The following is a 17,442-nucleotide window of genomic DNA, read 5'->3' as shown; positions in this document are numbered from 1 at the left end:
TTAGTCTCTAGCTCAACTCCACATGGTAACTGTAGACGCAAACAACTTGCTATTGCAGGGACTTGCATCACTGAGAAATTTTAAGTACTTTAAATATCCTTTTCCAGTACGTTACAAATAGATGTAGCATTTGGGATGTTCACGAAGCTGCATTTATACAAATGCTCTGTTCATCTGATTAAATATTGACCTTAGGCAAGAACCAGTATCTAGCCACGAGCTTGCCATGTTCAGGGAAAACACTCAGCATTTTCCTCAGTTAGACCTTGCTATGTTGTTCTGTCTAATACGTGGACTGAAGAACTTCAGAAGCGAAGGTCTCCCCTTCTGCGTGTTGGTGTAAACTCTTCTGATTGATGAAACCTGCCCAGAGCTCTATAGTGCCTGCACTCCATCTCCCTCCAAGTGACCCTGCATCGCAAACAGCCTCTTTTTTTCGCTGCAGCTCAATGCCCTCCCCGTCAGCGATGCTATCTGGCTTATAGAAGAATGCCAAATGCCTTGAGTGCATGTAGACCTATACTCCCACAAAATCCTACGCTGATTAGAGCAAATACATCATGTTGTGCAGTCTGTGCAATCAGGAGCTAGATGCATTACAATAGTCAGGTACAAAACGGAGTCTGCTACGTTCCCCTTGTCTGACTCTGCTCCTCATAAAGTTGAGTGATGTGTTTTTGTATGTCTAGCTCCTTTGTTCCATCGGTGGCAATGTAACTGCCAATGCCTATGTTTGGTTTTGACAATTTAACAGGGTCATTGTGATACCATATTGTACCATGGCTGACTGAGCTTGCTCACATGGGAGATGCCACATAGTAAGTGAAGAAAAGCTCTTAAGAAACACATGACTGAGCAGGAATTAGCTGAAAAGCCATGTGCATGTGGACATGTTTCTTCTAATTAGAAAATTAGGCTATTCTTGGCAATGACTTCTCACACTTTGCAAATACAGCAAAAATCTTGAGCCCATAGTAGCATACCACTGTCACCATCAAGTGAGAAAAGGAAAAAGAGTGGAAAAATGACACACACCTACATCCTGTGTTCCTATGTCTTAGAAAGGTGAGGTGGAGTGTGTCTTCCTCCTGCTACCTCCATAACAAAAGGGAAACAAAAGTATTCACAGCGTAGACTTCTGGAGCTGGTATGCGTGTCCATAAAGGACACCACCAGTTAGTTTTGCAGACTCCGGCTTTGCAACTCCTGCTCTTAAGCTGTCAGCTCTGGTTTAGGAACTTCTTCCTCAAGAAAAAAAAAAAAAAGAAAAAAAAAGAAAAATCATTACTTATTTTGCTCTGTGTGACTACCACTCTTTCATTAGCTTGCCTGTTAGTAAAACTCCAACATTAACTAAACCGTAATAGATTTACATTGAAATAGATTTTCCAGATCATTTCAATAACCGGAGCACTCATGGGCCAACATGACAGGTAACGTAGAAATCTCCTTCCTAGAAAATGGAGGGAGAGAGAAAGAGACATAGTTACTGAGAGCCAAGAATTTCTTTTAACTAAAAAGTGCTTTAGACTCGTAAGAGTCTCAAACAAATAGAAACACGCAAGCTCTTGGCTTACACAACAATATCCTCTCCAGAGAACTGCTCACACAGTGTGTACGTGTATGTAAATGTAGCAGGTACAAAGGTAGCTACGATTTAAGGAATTAATGAGAAGTGATGAATACAGTGATATAGAAGCTAAACGTCATATTAGGAAACTACTCAACCCAGGTATATTCATTAAATGCAACTCCACTGTCCATTAGAAATACTGAAGTCTCAATCAAGTGCTTGCAAGTGGTTTAGAAACTGATAGTTGTAAATGTCTGAAACAATTGGGTTCACTGTACAGTTCTCAAAACATGGTGTGGTTATGGTCAGTAAATAGCTGCAATGTGCATGACAAAACACCCAGTCTCAACTCGGGGTGAGCTGTCAAAGGGAAAGGAGACCATTTGTGTCAACAGACAACCAACCAAGCAATCGCCTGCTTTTGTTTCAGGTGTTGCTGTACTATTTGGAGAGCCCTTGTATCCAGATATCACAGAAGAGTTGCCATACGCTTTTTGCTGCTGAGGGGTCTTTCTCTAGATAAGGACTTATCTACCAGCCTCAGGAGAGAGCTGGGGATTATGCTCTGGACCCCACTTGCTGTTCCACACTTTCTGGGGAGGAACTATCCCTAAACCCCTGCCTGTGGTGCAGCCAGCTCCCCAGCTCGTTTGGAGCTGCCATTCACAACATCCTTGATTGCAGCTGGCTTCCCAAGTGTCTTGAAAATTACTCAAAATTAAATTAAACTGTAAAGCTTGGATTAAAAAAATATTATTTGATTTGCCAAATTAGTCTTTCTAATGAGCCAATTAAGTTCCTTGCTAGCGCGAATACTTGAAGAGCCAAGACCTGCTGTTTCCCAAAATAGGCTTAGGAAAAATTGGAACCAATCTTGGTTTTTGGAAGTGAACATGGCAGGCGAGGCATTGCCATCATTATTCTAAAAACGCAGTCTGTACATAGGCAGCTAACCAAGGCATTTTCTCCCAGATGAAATACCAATGTTTGGTTTGGAATCAATTTCACAACACGTTTGCGAATGCAGACCATATATCGCTGCCAATGCATATCATGAATTCATCTTTGTGTGCTATTAGAAGAGCAGGGTATAATTTTACATAAAAGGTGTCTACATCTGGTACTGTTCATATGCTCTTTCCCCCTTTCCCATTCAAAATAAAAATAGCAACATAGGAAAAAGTTGGGAAGCTTTCAAGAATTGCTGTGAATTACATGAGAAGGAAAGTTTCAGTATGTCTGGAGATTTGCCATGGACATTTGCACACTGATTCCAGCAAATTTGTCCTGGTGGCATAGCAATTTGCCAACATGTTGCACACAGCAATTGAGAGCCTGCTTTATTTTTAGGAACAGACACATGGCTCTTTTTATACCCGACGAGGGCAAAACCTCCCAGGGACAACTTGGAAATGCCCTTTGAGGGATGTTAAAAGCCCTCTGCTTCCCAAAATTCCTCGTAAGAGAGGAACAGCATGTTTTGGGGCACGCAGAGCAAAGAACTGAAGGGCCTTTGGCTAAAGTCATCTATCCCTCTCCCAGTGGAGGGCAACACTCGCCTAACAACTGTCTCAGTACAACTGCAAGGAGCACAAGCCCAAGCACAGCTAATTCCTTGAAGAGAGAGACCATCGTTAAGACAGAAACTTTAATACCAGTTTCTTGATAGTTTGCAAAAACTGTCGTCTGTCTAGGAGAGTGTAAAAGGAAATAATTACAAACAAAACAAACGTAAACAGACACTCTCCCTGAGATACATTCATGTGCACAGATACCTGGGAAGTATTAACTGTGTTATAGCCAAACTATTAATCCAGACTTTCTACTGCATTTACAAAAGGAGGACTTGTTCCCTGTCTCTAAGTAAGTTTTACATAAGCAAAATGTATTGCTTCTGCCTTTGTTTCCTTCAAATTACTAGCATTTTTCTGAAGCCCACTGATGTGACAACAGCATTCCAGATCTGGACTCAGCAGTGACAAACCCCCCCCAAAATCTCTCGATCCAGTATTAAAACAAACCAAATGCGTATCAGTATTTTCCCCAGAATGCTACATTCTTCTGTTTAGTTCTAAAATTCTCATTTCTTCAACTACTTTCAGTTCGTGAGGCCATGCAGCTTAAATAATTTGACCAAATTTTCAACTAATGTTTCCTGATGTCATAAATGTTTACCATGAATGGAAATGCTCCTTACGGCTTCCCAGCCACACTGGTGTAGCTATCCAGTGGGCCTTGGTAGAATTCCTGTGCACTTTTTCACTTTGAGAAACTTTATGGATTGCCCCACAGTGAAGTACTCAAAAATAAAACATAAAACCTGGAAAGTCATATTCCAATACTTCTTAATGGAGATAAAGCTACTCTAAAAATTATTTTTAAGTATGTGTTTTATACTAGCAAATACAATACTGCAAAACCAAAATGCGAGGTACCTCCTATTTTCTACAGTCGAGTTATTCCTGATTTACACTGTACTGTGTGGCCAATATTAAAATTTGCTCCAGCAAGCCCTAAACTCCTTTGAACTTTCTGTTTCCAAAATCATCTACAAAAAAATACCTCCTTAAAAACGTCTTGAAGCACTACAGTACTTAGCGGCAACCTTTTCTTCTATTTCTGTTGTACACTGAAGAGTGATATTGCTTTTCCTAACCAACAATTTTGTTGGGCTCAGGGTGGTCCATTCCAGGAGTTGAGTTTTGGAGGAGTGCGAGCTTAGCAGAAACTGTCCGTTTATGTAGTTTGCTGTTAGCGGGGGGGGGGAGAAGGGGAGAGAGAGTGTAAAAAAAGAAAGCAAAACCCAAGCAATATTACTATCAATATGATAGTAGGAAAAAATATCCATAGCATAATAATATACGCAACCTCTATTCCTTTTTCATTCTGTTGAATGGCAGTAGGTACTCATTAGTGGCAGCACAGCTTTTCAGAAACCTGAATTTGACCTACCCAGTCATAAAACATGGCCTATCATCACCATTTTTATTTGTATGCAGGGACAGATTTTAGCTAAAATATACTGGCGTACCCTCATTGACTCCAAGGACCTATGCTTACAGGCATGTACGAAGAATGTGACCCAATGTTTATTTGTTTTTCAGACCACAGAAGTGGTACTGCACAATCTACCAATGTATTTTAGTAAAGCCGACCAATGGAGACTCCCTTTGCTTTAATGCACATATTTTCATGTTTCCCACAGACCTGCTACTTTTTCAGGCTCTCACTAAACCAAAAATGCATCTGACTTCCAAACATCTCCTGACTTTGTTGAGTTTGTTCCCATTACTTCATTTTTTCTTCTGCACATACATCAACTAATGTTAAACAATGAAGACAACCAAAGCAGAGTTTTGCTCACAGGTTATTAAATGACCATTAATCTTTTCCTTTCGTTTTCAAGTTCTCCAAATAGCGATGGAGTTGGCTTAAGTCTGAACATTACACAGTTAGAAATACAGATGTGAAAGCTGGAACGGAGAACATGGCTGAAGTAGTAACCAAGATGGTGTAGCAAATGAACAGACGTGTTTGCATAATACCATGGCAGCCTCCTGAAAGGCAAAACTATATAACTTGCCAGAGCAAACAGATGGTTACACAGCACGTGAGAATATATTTCTTTTGCACAAATTCAGCTGAAGGAATGTAAAATAATAAGCTTACAGTTAAAGAACAGATGATGAATAAAAGGTAAACAATGAACAGGAAAATGTGATTAGTCATCTTTCATTTATTTCACTGGGCCTGTTACCTAAATCAATGACAAAACTACCCTTAACTGTACGTGAAAGAGTCTTGAATCCATTGTGTGTGCCTACTTATGATGTGGCAAGCTTCTAGCTGCACCTGCCAGCACTTGCTTTCAAGCACTTGAACAATTACAGAATTAGCTCAGTTTGTCAGAAATAAAACTATGGGTTTGAAGAAAGAGCACATGCAAAGACAAAGTGGGGTAATTTTAAATGTCAAAATACAGTTTAATAATATGTAAAATGTTAAAAACAAAATTTCAAGTGCACCTACAATATTTGATATGCCATTCCTATGTTTCTCTTCATTTGTTTATGTTACACTGCTGCAAACTGCTGTACAGGAATAGCTGCATTTTACTGATGGATGTGGTAAGCCCATAAACATAGATTGGGGAATTTAGGGTGAGAGATAGAAAGGGAGAGGGCATATGTTAAGGAGAGAAAGAGCAAGAGGGCTTAAAGACCTCAAGTGAAGATGAATTCTTGGCTCCACTGAAGATTATGGGAGTTTAATCAATTATTTCAGCAGGATCAGTATGGTAATGGTGGCTAAAGTGCACTCAGGTCTTGTGCAACAAATTTCAGATGAATGTCAGATGAATATCATTAGTCCACATAAAGTTAATGAACAGTATTTTCTTCAAATTGCCTTTGTACTTGAACTTCATTAACAAATTGCATAGATTATCAAGTTATAAACTCTGTTCCCATTAAAAAAAAAAAAAAGTAGGTAAATCATCTCTTAATAATCTCTTGAACTATTCACTAGCTATAGCACACTGAGGAGAAAGCTGACTGGAAACAATGAACTTTGTGATAAAAACAAATAAACTAATTTGCTGCTTCCTTCATTAAAACTTTAGTTGACCATTCCAGAAACAAATTGCTATGGCTGAGTAGTTATCTCTTCAAATGGTTACCACAAGATCAATGAAATAAAAATAAAAAGGTTAATTCTTTTATACATTTCTGTGTGGTTCAAGAATGGAAGAGAAAGTAATACCAAGGATATGAAAATGTGGAGCAAGAGTGACGTTAGATAGATACAGAATCATAGAATCATAGAATGGTTTGGGTTGGAAGGGACCTTAAAGATCATTTAGTTCCAACCCCCCCTGCTGCGGGCAGGGACACCCTCCACTAGACCACGTTGCCCAAAGCCTCATCCAACCTGGTCTTTAACACTTCCAGGGATGGGGCATCCACAACCTCTCTGGGCAACCTGTTCCAGTGCCTCACCACTCTAACAGTAAAGAATTTCTTTCTAACATCAAATCTCAATCAACCCTCCTTCAGCTTAAACCCGTTACTCCTTGTCCTGTCACTACACTCCCTGATAAACAGTCCCTCACCATCTTTCCTGTAGGCCCCCTTCAGAAACTGGAAAGCCGCAATTAGATCTCCCTGGAGCCGCCTTTTCCCCAGGCTGAACAATCCCAACTCTCTCAGCCTGTCCTCATAGGAGAGGTGCTCCATCCCTCCGATCAGCTTTGTGGCCCTCCTCTGGACTCGTTCCAACAGCTCCATGTCTCTCCTGTACTGGGGCCCCCAGAGCTGGACGCAGTACTCCAGGTGGGGTCTCACAACAGCGGAGTAGAGGGGCAGGATCACCTCCCTCGACCTGCTGGTCACACCTCTTTTGATGCAGCCCAGGACACGGTTGGCTTTCTGGGCTGCAAGCACACACTGCCGGCTCACAGCTCACATCAATCAATACCCCCAAGTCCTTCTCCTCGGGGCTGCTTTCAATCCATTCCTTGCCCAGCCTATAGTCGTGCTTGGGATTGCGCTGACCCACGTGCAGGACCTTGCACTTGGCCTTGTTGAACTTCATGCGGTTCACATGGGCCCACCTCTCCAGCCTGTCAAGGTCCCTCTGGATGGCATCCCTTCCCTCCAGCATGTCGACCACACCACACAGCTTGGTGTCGTTGGCAAACTTGCTGAGGGTGCACTCGATCCCACTGTCCATGTCGCCAACAAAGATGTGGAACAGTGCCGGTCCCAGTAACGACCCCTGAGGGACACCACTCATCACCGTTCTCCTCTTGGACATTGAGCCGTTGACCACAACTCTTTGAGTGTGACCATCCAACCAATTCCTTATCCACAGAGTGGTCCATCCATCAGATCCATGTCTCTCCAATTTAGAGACAAGGATGTCGTGCGAGACAGTGTCAAATGCCTTGCACAAGTCCAGGTAGATGACGTCAGTTGCCCTTCCCTTATCCGCCGATGCTGTAACCCCATCATAGAAGGCCACCAAGTTTGTCAGGCACGATTTCCCCTTAGTGAAGCCGTGTTGGCTGTCACCAATCACCTCCTTATCTTCTGTGTGCCTGAGCATAGTCTCCAGGAGGGTCTGCTCCATAATGTTGCCAGGCACAGAGGTGAGACTGACCGGCCTGTAGTTCCCTGGGTCTTCCTTTTTACCCTTCTTAAAAATGGGGGTTATGTTCCCCCTCTTCCAGTCAGCGGGAACTTTGCCGGATTGCCAGGACTTCTCAAATATGATGAAGAGTGGCCTGGCCACTTCATCCGCCAGTTCCCTCAAGACCTGCGGATGCAACTCATCAGGTCCCATGGAGTTGTGCACATTCAGGTTCCTTAGATATTCTCAAACCTGATCTTCTCCTACAGTGGGTGCTTCTGCATTCTCCCAGTCCCTGCCTTCTGCAACCTGGGCAGTCGGCTCAAGCATTTGCCAGTGAAGACTGAGGCAAAGAAGTCATTGAGTACCTCAGCCTTCTCCATATCCCGGGTAACATGGTCACCCATTTCATTCTGGAGGGGACCCACATTTTCCCTCGTCCTCCTTTTATCACTAACATACCTATAGAAGCTTTTCTTGTTGTCCTTGACATCCCTGGCCAGACTAATTTCTATCAGGGCTTTGGCTTTCCTAACCTGCTCCCTGGCTGCTCAGACAGTTTCTCTGTATTCTTCCCAGGCTACCTGCCCTTGCTTCCACCCTCTGTAGGCTTCCTTTTTTTGTTTGACTTTGGCGAGGAGCTCCTTGTTCATCCACAGGGGCCTCTTGGTGTTTTTGCTTGACTTTCTCTTTGCTGGGATGCATCGCTCCTGAGCTTGGAGGAGGTGACCCTTGAATATATAAAGATTATGAGGCCCCTTTTAACTACAAAAACAAAAAATTCTCTATATTCCTTACAGGAAGTGATTCTATATAGGGAATGGCCACAGAAGGTCTGAATATAGTAAGAAGTCCCATGAAGCACAGCTGCTGGTCATATAGATAACATCTTAACACCTTTCCCTTCAACTGTTTAACACTTAAGGACAATATAGTTTCTCTTTAGATGGTCTCCTTTTGAATGTTCCATTCAAAAACCTATCCACAAAGACAGCCTTCGGAAGCTATAGATCTGATTAAGATTCCGGATAAAGAATATATATTCTTTTAACTTCACAAATAAAGGAGGAACAATTAAAATACTGGATTTATTCCCTGCAAAGACATTTACCACCCAAAATACTGGGAAATGTTAAAATCTTTTCTTTGGACTATTTTCCATTGAGCTATCTCAGCATCTCGTGAAGTCTGCCTGAATCCCATTTCTGTGCTTTGTGCCAAACTTCTCCATGGACTATGCTTCCCATTGTGATAGGATTTCTGCGATGCAAACTGTGTTGTGTGGCCAGAATCCAGCAGGAAAGACGTGGCTCTTCCAGTGAACCCAGGCCCTGCCGCAGGAGTGAAACGAGGCACTGTGAAGGTATTGTAACAACTGAGATCAACACAGATTAATAAGAAGCAGATTTAAAAGGAAAAGAATTGGCTTAGGTTTACAAACTGATATTTTTTAGAGCTAGCCTGACAAAAAGTAAGCACTTCCTTCTCCACTGCAATTTCTTTTCCAGTAGCAAATCCAGAAGTTCAGCAAAACAGTTTTAAAAACACCTTGTTTCACTTTCCACAAGACAACAGAGCACTATCCCCCAGCTCACACAAAAGGGCAATGTTTTTCCCACTTGAACATTCAGCTTGAGGGCTCCTCCAAGAGCAGAACAGGTCTGACATGAAGCTGTCAGCTTTTGTTGGAGCGGATGAGCCGAGCTGTCACAGTGTTTAGACAGCAGACAGAAAAGGAAGAGGGCAGGATGTGGTGTAGTGGTTATTCAGTAGGTGGCACTTTTCTCTATGAGGTTCCAGTCTGGCAAGAAGCCCTGGTCAGTCAGATCCCAGACAACAGATATATTGTCCAAAGGTTCAGAAATGGAAAAACCAATGGAAAAAGCATTTTTCTGATGCTTTTCACTTGCAGAACATAAACATATGGTAGACTTCAGTTGGACTAAAATAGAGAGGCGAGGAGTCCATCTGCACAGAACTGCTTGCAGAACTGACCTTGCTACTTCTGATTTACTGTGGTTGAAGAATACAGCCTTGTGCCTTGCTGCAGCAGGAGGTGCGGGCTGCTGCTGGAGGCTGGTAAATATTTAGTGAAGCCTTGTGTTTGGTGTTTTGACCAAAATTCAAATCTGGTCAACGTCACTCTGCCATCCAAAAGTATCTTCAGGGTTTAATTTGGCTGATATATTATTCTCTGTGTGCTTTGTACACACTTCTTCTGTCAACTGCTATTTCTGTGAGAGTGGCTGCTTTCCAGGAACGGAGAAATCGATTTCTGTATGCAAATAAAGGAGAGAGAAAGAGGGAGAGCGAAACAAATTCAACTGAGTTCATGGTTCATCTGACACTTGTTAGAAACTCAGAGAGGACACGGTAAGAAACCATGGCCACCTGAAAACAGTTAATTAGGAATTAGACAACACAATAGTTACCTTGCTTTAAGAGAAATTTCTCCAAAGGGTTAATTACAGAACCAGAAAAAGACTAACAAAACAAAATTAAAAAAAACATGTGGAAGGCATCAAGCCTAAATTTTCAACATGAGCAACACTAATGGACCTTTTCTATAGCCAGGCACAAGCCCTGTAATTCTACAAATTAGACTAAGCCCCTGGGAAGTATGTGCCTGCAGCTGCTACGCAGATGGGCAGATAGAAAATAAAGCAGATTCTTCCAAATAACACTGGATGGTTCTGAAGCTAATAAAATTACCACTGATCCAGTGTTAACTGACAACTTTCCTTATAAAAAAGTAATATATTTTGTCTTATAGCAAAACACATTCAAAGCTGAAAAGTATCCTCTCATGGATGGGCAACAAATTTAATTCTTCCCACTTCTGAGTGATTGCCATCTTGTAAATATTAAGTTATTGTTAAAAGTCTCTCTTTGGGAATAAGGAAAGTTGTCCTTGGTCCTTCTTTGGGAGTAAGAGCTCTTCCTTAGGAAGCTGGTTAATATTTGTCGAGACAGACAAATGCACATACTCTCCTGCAAGTATTTGTCCAACATGTAAATGCAAACTTAGTTTCTGCTTGTGAAAGATGAAGGAATAGCCCCAGATAACCTGCGTGGTTGGCTGATTGTCAAGATCAGCTAAGAACCAAGTTGCATATACTGCCTTCCTGCTTTGCTATCATGTGACTACATTCTTATCTGCTTTTCCTATAGTTTCTGCCCTCCACATAAATGCATACTGAAGTTTGGATTCTGCAACAAATGCAGAATCAGAGGTTCCCAACAGAGCTTGAAAAAACTGGGTAACTGTGTTGGTTTTGCGTGGCAAGGTTTCGGTAGTGGGGGGGGGGCTACAGGGGTGGCTTCTGTGAGAAGCTGCTAGAAGCTTCCCCTGTGTCTGATAGAGCCAATGCCAGCCGGCTCCAAGACGGACCCGCCGCTGGCCCAAGGCCAAGCCAATCAGCGCCTCTGTGATAACATATTTAAGAAAGAGAAAAACAGCTAGAGAGCGCTTTTGCAGCCAGAGAGAGGAGTGAGAAGATGTAAGAACATCTGCAGACACCAAGGTCAGTGCAGAAGGAGGGGCAGGAGGTGCTCCAGACACCGGAGCAGAGATTCCCCTGCAGCCTGTGGTGAAGACCATGGTGAAGCAGGCTGTCCCCCTGCAGCCCATGGAGGGAGGATGAGGGGGTGTAGACGTTCCACCTGCAGCCCGTGGAGGACCCCATGCTGGAGCAGGTGGAGACACCTGAAGGAGGCTGTGGCCCTGTGGGAAGCCCGCGCTGGAGCAAGCTCCTGGCAGGACCTGTGGATCCATGGAGAGAGGAGCCCACGCCAGAGCAGGTTTGCTGACAGGACTTGTGACCCCGTGGGGGACCCGTGCTGGAGCAGTTTGCTCCTGAAGGTCTGCACCCCGTGGAGGAGACTCACGTTGGAGAAGGCCGTGAAGGACTGTCTCCCGTGAGAGGGACCCCACGCTGGAGCAGGGGAACGATGAGAGGAGTCCTCCCCCTGAGGATGAAGAAGCAGCAGAAACACCGTGTGATGAACTGACCTTAACCCCCACTCCCCGTCCCCCTGTGCCGCTGAGGGGGGGCGGAGGTTGAAGCCGGGAGTGAAGTTGAGCCCGGGAAGATGGGAGGGGTGGGGGGAGGTGTTTTAAGATTTGGTTTTATTTCTCATTCCTCTACTCTGTTTTGCTTAGTAATAAATAAGATGAATTCCCTCTCTAAGTTCGGTCTGTTTTGCTCGTGATGATAATTAGAGAATGATCTCTCCCTGTCCTTATCTCGACCCGTAAGTTTTTTGTTTTGTTTTTTTTTCATTGTACCTTTTCTCCCCTGTCTCATGAAAGAGAAGAGTGATAGAGCAGCTCTGGTGGGCACCTGGCCCTCAGCCAGGGTCAACCCACCACAGTAACCAAACTCAACTGCACTGCAGCAAGCATTGAGGGCAAACTCCCACTTCAGAGATGGTTAGACAACTAAATAGACCTTCAGAAATCTGGCCTTAAGCACTTGCTCTTTGGCACTTTTGACAGCCACAGCTCTAAGAGCTAAAGTATCTGACTGTCGCAAGTATACGTTTGGCATGGAGTCCACATGGATCCTACAAAGACCTTTAACAATATGATATTCTCAGTTTGACCAATTGAGAACCTTTTGTACATAAGTCACAAATGTTCAGACACTGAACTGACCTTCAACAACCTTTTCAGAAACCCTAATTAAGAGGAACAGCAACAGCACAACAAACACTTCAGAATACTACTCCTTTATGAGAGCGTCCTCATTCATAGGTAGACTCAAAATAAGCAAAGTGGAAAGAATTCCCTTACATTTGGAGAGGGAGAATCAAAAATAAACAACGTGATGATGGACATAGAGGGTGAGGCAGGAAGGGACAAGAAATAGAGCAACCAGAAAGAAAAAGGAGGACAAGGACTGAAAATGGAGGAAAATGGATGAAAGTTGAGAGGGAATGTCACTGATGTGATGAGTTCACAGGCAGGTGGCAGGTGCAAGAGATCTCTTACCCATTGGAAAACACAAGGAAATGGGCAGGTTAGAAAGGAAGCAGAGGTATCTTACAAGAATTACTTTAGCAAGCATTTTTCCCTCCCTCTCTCACCTTACTGCAGAATTGATATTTGTTTTAATCAAAATGGGTTTTTTATATGTTCTTCTTGGAATCTGATCAAAATGTTGCCTCCTTAGTCAATATATTTCTTAAAGTCCCCAAATGTACCTAAAATATTCCCCTTCACTATAACTCTAATGGCCTACAATCATTTCAAGCTGTGTTCTCCTCAGTTAGGATAAACGATGTTGTGCCAATGTTTGGCTGATGAAAACCTCCAGAAAAATACCAGGAGCTTAAAAGGGAGATGTAGTAATTTTGCAGAGGGCACTCCTCCCTGTGAATTACTGTTCTGTTAGCATCCCACCATACCATTAGGAGACACCACTCTGATACTAGCGGTAGCTGTCCTCAGGCTTGTTTACAACTAAGCGTATTTGCTAAGGCATCACCACACCAACATAACTACACCCTTTCTACTCCCCAACTACTATAAATCTCTCAAAGCTTTGCATTATGCACCACAAAAATCCCAGAGATCCCTGCAATCTTCCACAGAAGTGAGTAGTTTAACAAGAGCGGCCTTGACCAGTATAGACATTGCTAATACGTTTCTTAAGCTAAGTTCTTCTACATCGTTTCCTCAGAGTGCAGAGCTTTCCTTCTCATCCACTTCCAGGGCAGAGCTACTTATGTGGACTAATGGTTCAGTTGCCATTTTCCACTCTCATAGACTGGAAAGACTTGCCCATAACATCCTGTTTTTAAAGTTCTTTTCCAGCTAAATATGTGATCATATTTTTAAGGCTGTTTTTCTGTAGCAGTTTAAAACATTACAGACTCTGACACCTACCTCATGGGAAACGCACTCACGGCTGACGCCCAAAGCAGTGTTCAGGGCAGCATCACAAGAGATGATCCCATTCCTGGTCCCCGCCTCGCAGATGACCCCCAGCACGTGGCTGACTCTGTGCATCCTCCACCGGAGAGGCAGGTCAGGATGAACCTCCTGTCATGCCTGTTAGCACACGCTGAAGGAAGAGAGACTGGTCTGGCTGCTGGTCCCACTTCCACCCTTGGGGACCATTCTCACTAGGTGGACTTAGGCATCAACATGATGCCAGAACATGAGGAGCAGCTGCTACTTCTCCATGTCCCATTCAAGAAGTGAAGGGAGGAAGCTACAGCTTCACTCGTTGGCTTTCGGCACCGGCTGTTTCTTTACACAAGAATAACTGGAAAACTAGATCGACCAGGGAATTGGTAATAAAAGATAAAATACTTTTTAGACAGTGCATATGCTTCTGATCAGGCTCGCCTGGACAGCAGTCCAGGGCTGTCATTGTTGCAGAACAAGGCTGCTTTGTTTTTATTTATTATTGGTAACATGGAAGCAGCTAATGGCCCCAGCCAAAAGTCAGGACCATACTGCATCAAGCACTGTTCTGTAAAATCTTAAGTAAAGATGTTTGTCTCAAAAGCTTGTATACGAGACAGGCAGTGGAAGGAAGGAAACGCTATCTCTGTTTTGCTATGGCAACTGATGCACCGGGATGTTTGTGCAGTGTCACATAGGAAACCTGTAGCAAAGCCAGAATTTGAACCTACATCTTCTGCATACAATTACAGCACTAGCGCAACAGGTCCTTCCTTCCTCTCAAACATTTGTTGTCTGAGTTCTAGCTGAGGGCTTGAACCCAAGAACATCAGCATGGAAAACAAGCCTTAAACAGTCACATCGAGAAAGTAACTCCATCAGCAATCGGCAGTCAAAAATCACAACTGCACCTGCAGATCCTGACAGAGCAGTCGTTCCACTGGCGACTGCAGCCAGACACAACCTAGCTCTATTTATAGGGCTCCACAACACACATTCTAGGAGGCACTTTCCTGAGCCAACTTTGAGAGCCATCCATGTGGCAAAATGGCAAAGCTTGTTTTCCTCCCGTCTCATTGCGCTGTGGAGGTGTGAGCACAGTGCCAGGGGATGCAAATTCAGACCCACCCCTACTGGCAGGAGGAGCTGGACATAGCTCAGGATATTGTTCAACATCTCTATTGGTTCACTGGTCAGTGCTAATATTGTTGTTTTCATCGAGGAGCCTTAAATAAGGTCTTCAGAAATTACATGTTCTTTCCCAGAACATTCATTTTGGGGAAGGTTTGCAGAGCTAATGTCTTTTGATCGATGTTGAGCTTGTACAGAGCAGGTTGCGAGTTCACAGTACCAGAAAAGACAAAGAGCAGAAAGAAAAAAGCAAGGAAACTGAGAGCAGCAGATATTGTGAAATTAATAGCCTTAATTTACTGTGTATCCATCTCAGAAGTTATGGTAACGGAACATTTAATTTCATTTATTCACATCTTTGAATGAGAAAAAGTACATTGGCTGATTAATAGCACAAATCCTACTATTAACCGTAAACTAGTATAGCAAATTCTACTTTAGAAATTTAAGTTAAAGTGCATCCTGCACTCTTTTTCCCCACTTAGTTATTGCTGCATGTCTCTGAAACTCGAGACTTTCAATTTACAACACTTCTTTTTTAATTTTCCAGAAATCCAAAAAAGCACATACATGTGGTGACACAGCATTTGTTTTCTGAAACCAAATTGTTACTGCACATGCAGCTTTGTTGCCTGCTGGCCTAGGAACCCAGATGCTTTAACAAAATGTCATTTCAGAGCTGCTCAGTGGCCGTTAGAGGTTTCCAGAACCCCAGTTCCCTTACTGCTTCAGCTGGGACCCTTGGCCCAGCCCATGCCATGGGCTTCTAAGCTCTTGTCTCCTGGACATCCCTGGAGATGCAGCTTCTACAGCTTGGGGAAGGTCACCATTCAGAGTGACCTGGTCACAGAGAAGCTGGCCAGATAAAGAGAACGAGGGCAGAGTCCATTAGAAACCTTCCTGACAGGTGGTGTTTCACTGGAGTTGTGCTGCTGGCTAAAAACCCCCTTCATTTCTTCCAAAATCCATCTTATTCCAGAAAGTTACCAAGCAAGTAGCAGTTCACTCTCTTGTTTTCTCAACAGTGATTGGGAACGAGCCAAATTACAAAAGGTGTTGATCTGATTTGTTGGCCTGCCCAGTTCTACAAATTTCAAAAGCTGTTTGTCATGTAAAGCAAAATTCTCAAAAGGATGGATGAGAGGAATGTGGATTCACTGATTTTCCTGGATACAGTTTTGGAATTTTGTAAGGTGACTCGACAAATCAAAATTTTGATGGTTAAAAGGTGGCGGAAAGGTTTACAGGAACAAACAAGCTGCACTGTATGAAGGACAATACAGAGCTTCCAGCTAGAAATTCAGATGGAACAGGGGACAAAACAGTTAACAAAATCAAAACTAATAGATTTTAAAATAGTGGAGTTCTCTCTGTGGACTCACAAGATGTTACCTGGAAGGGAAAGGAGAGGGTGTTTGAGGACAGAAGGATACATTTCTATACTACTTGCAAAAGTCTTCCCTAACATACCAGGTCATTTAGGAAGTTTTACATATCCCTTTAAAATGCCTTTCCTTTAGCTGTTTTTGTCAGGCCTTTCCCATTAGCAGAAGTGGGAAAGCAGGCAAGTTAAAATAATCCCCTCGAGCTATTGTAGGGAAGGTTCCTGCCATTGGCTTACTTCCACCATTGGCTCAGCTGCACCCACCACCAAAACCTGTAGTGGGAGAACTGGAGTAAAGAAAGCAGCAGTGACCTTTTGCACACTACAAGCACCTAAATTGGAGCATGCAGAGGTCTGCTGCTCAGGGCTAGAGAGCCCAGTGGTGAAATGTTATTATTCAGAGCCTGATTTACCACTAGTACTTCCCACCATGGTTACCTGGAGGCTAGCAAGCCTTGGGAATACAAGAGATTTTATGGAGTAAAGCAACTGGCAGCAGGAAAGGTACACAGGCAGCATTCATTGCACCCTCTTAGCTCCTAAGATTTAGGCCAGTATCTGACTGTACAATATGTACTCGTGCGGTTCTGTGCCACTCACGACTTTGAAACCAAAGTGAGATTTCTTTGTCTTCCCAGTCCATTTTTCCAACAATATTTTACCAGTTTGCATGTAGTAGCTGTTGAATCAGTTATTATTATGGGCCACATGTTGATATGCTCACCAGTACAAACAGTCCCACTGAAGCAAACAGCCCCACTCCTGCTGTAAGGCACCCATATTCAACATGAGAACACAAAGCAAAACCTGTTCCTAATTATCAAGGGTTAAAATAGGAGAAAAACTAAACACAATTTTTCAGTTACTATGAGATACTTTTCTTTTAGAACTGCTTCTCATAATTGTAATCAGTTAAGTTATTGGCTTAAAATCATTACTAAAACAAGTGTTCAATAATTTGCTATAGTACTCATCAGATTTTTTTATACAGCAAGCTGTATTACTACTCAGTAATTGTTCTCTTTATTGTGGGTATAAAAAAAATTACACTTTACCTTTTCACAGTAGCAGAACTACTATTAGAACTGAGAAAAGGCTTGTTAAAGGATGAACTTTTGGACCTATTTGTTTCAAAGTTAGAAAAACCAGCTGGATGGCTATAGATCTAGGACACAATCTAACTAGGAGTAATCCCTAGATCCAGTAAAATTAAGCCTTAAAACCAGGGACTTCACCTGAATAATAAGGGAGATTAGGATTTGATCCCATGTCCCTGATGTTAATTTGTCACCCTATATTGCCTAGCAGTAA

The 17,442-nt window shown here is 42.9% G+C and overlaps 1 protein-coding gene across 1 annotated transcript in view; it reads right to left on the bottom strand.

The window, feature by feature from the left end:
* Positions 1–849: 849 nt before the first annotated feature.
* The window catches only part of CCDC34 (coiled-coil domain containing 34), a 64,843-nt gene continuing 48,250 nt past the window's right edge, over positions 850–17,442 (bottom strand). Inside the window, exons 9-10 of the transcript XR_012835835.1 lie at positions 1,374–1,453; positions 850–1,241 (exon numbers count right to left, since the gene is read on the bottom strand). The gene's annotated coding sequence lies outside the window, so the exon portion shown is untranslated. The remainder of the gene's footprint in view (positions 1,242–1,373; positions 1,454–17,442) is intronic.

The sequence above is a fragment of the Balearica regulorum genome, chromosome 5 (genome assembly GCF_011004875.1).
Source record: "Balearica regulorum gibbericeps isolate bBalReg1 chromosome 5, bBalReg1.pri, whole genome shotgun sequence".
In the NCBI taxonomy this organism is placed as follows: Eukaryota; Metazoa; Chordata; class Aves; order Gruiformes; family Gruidae; genus Balearica; species Balearica regulorum.
The sequence above is the reverse complement of the archived record's forward strand: the minus strand, read 5'-3'. Positions and strand labels throughout refer to the sequence as shown.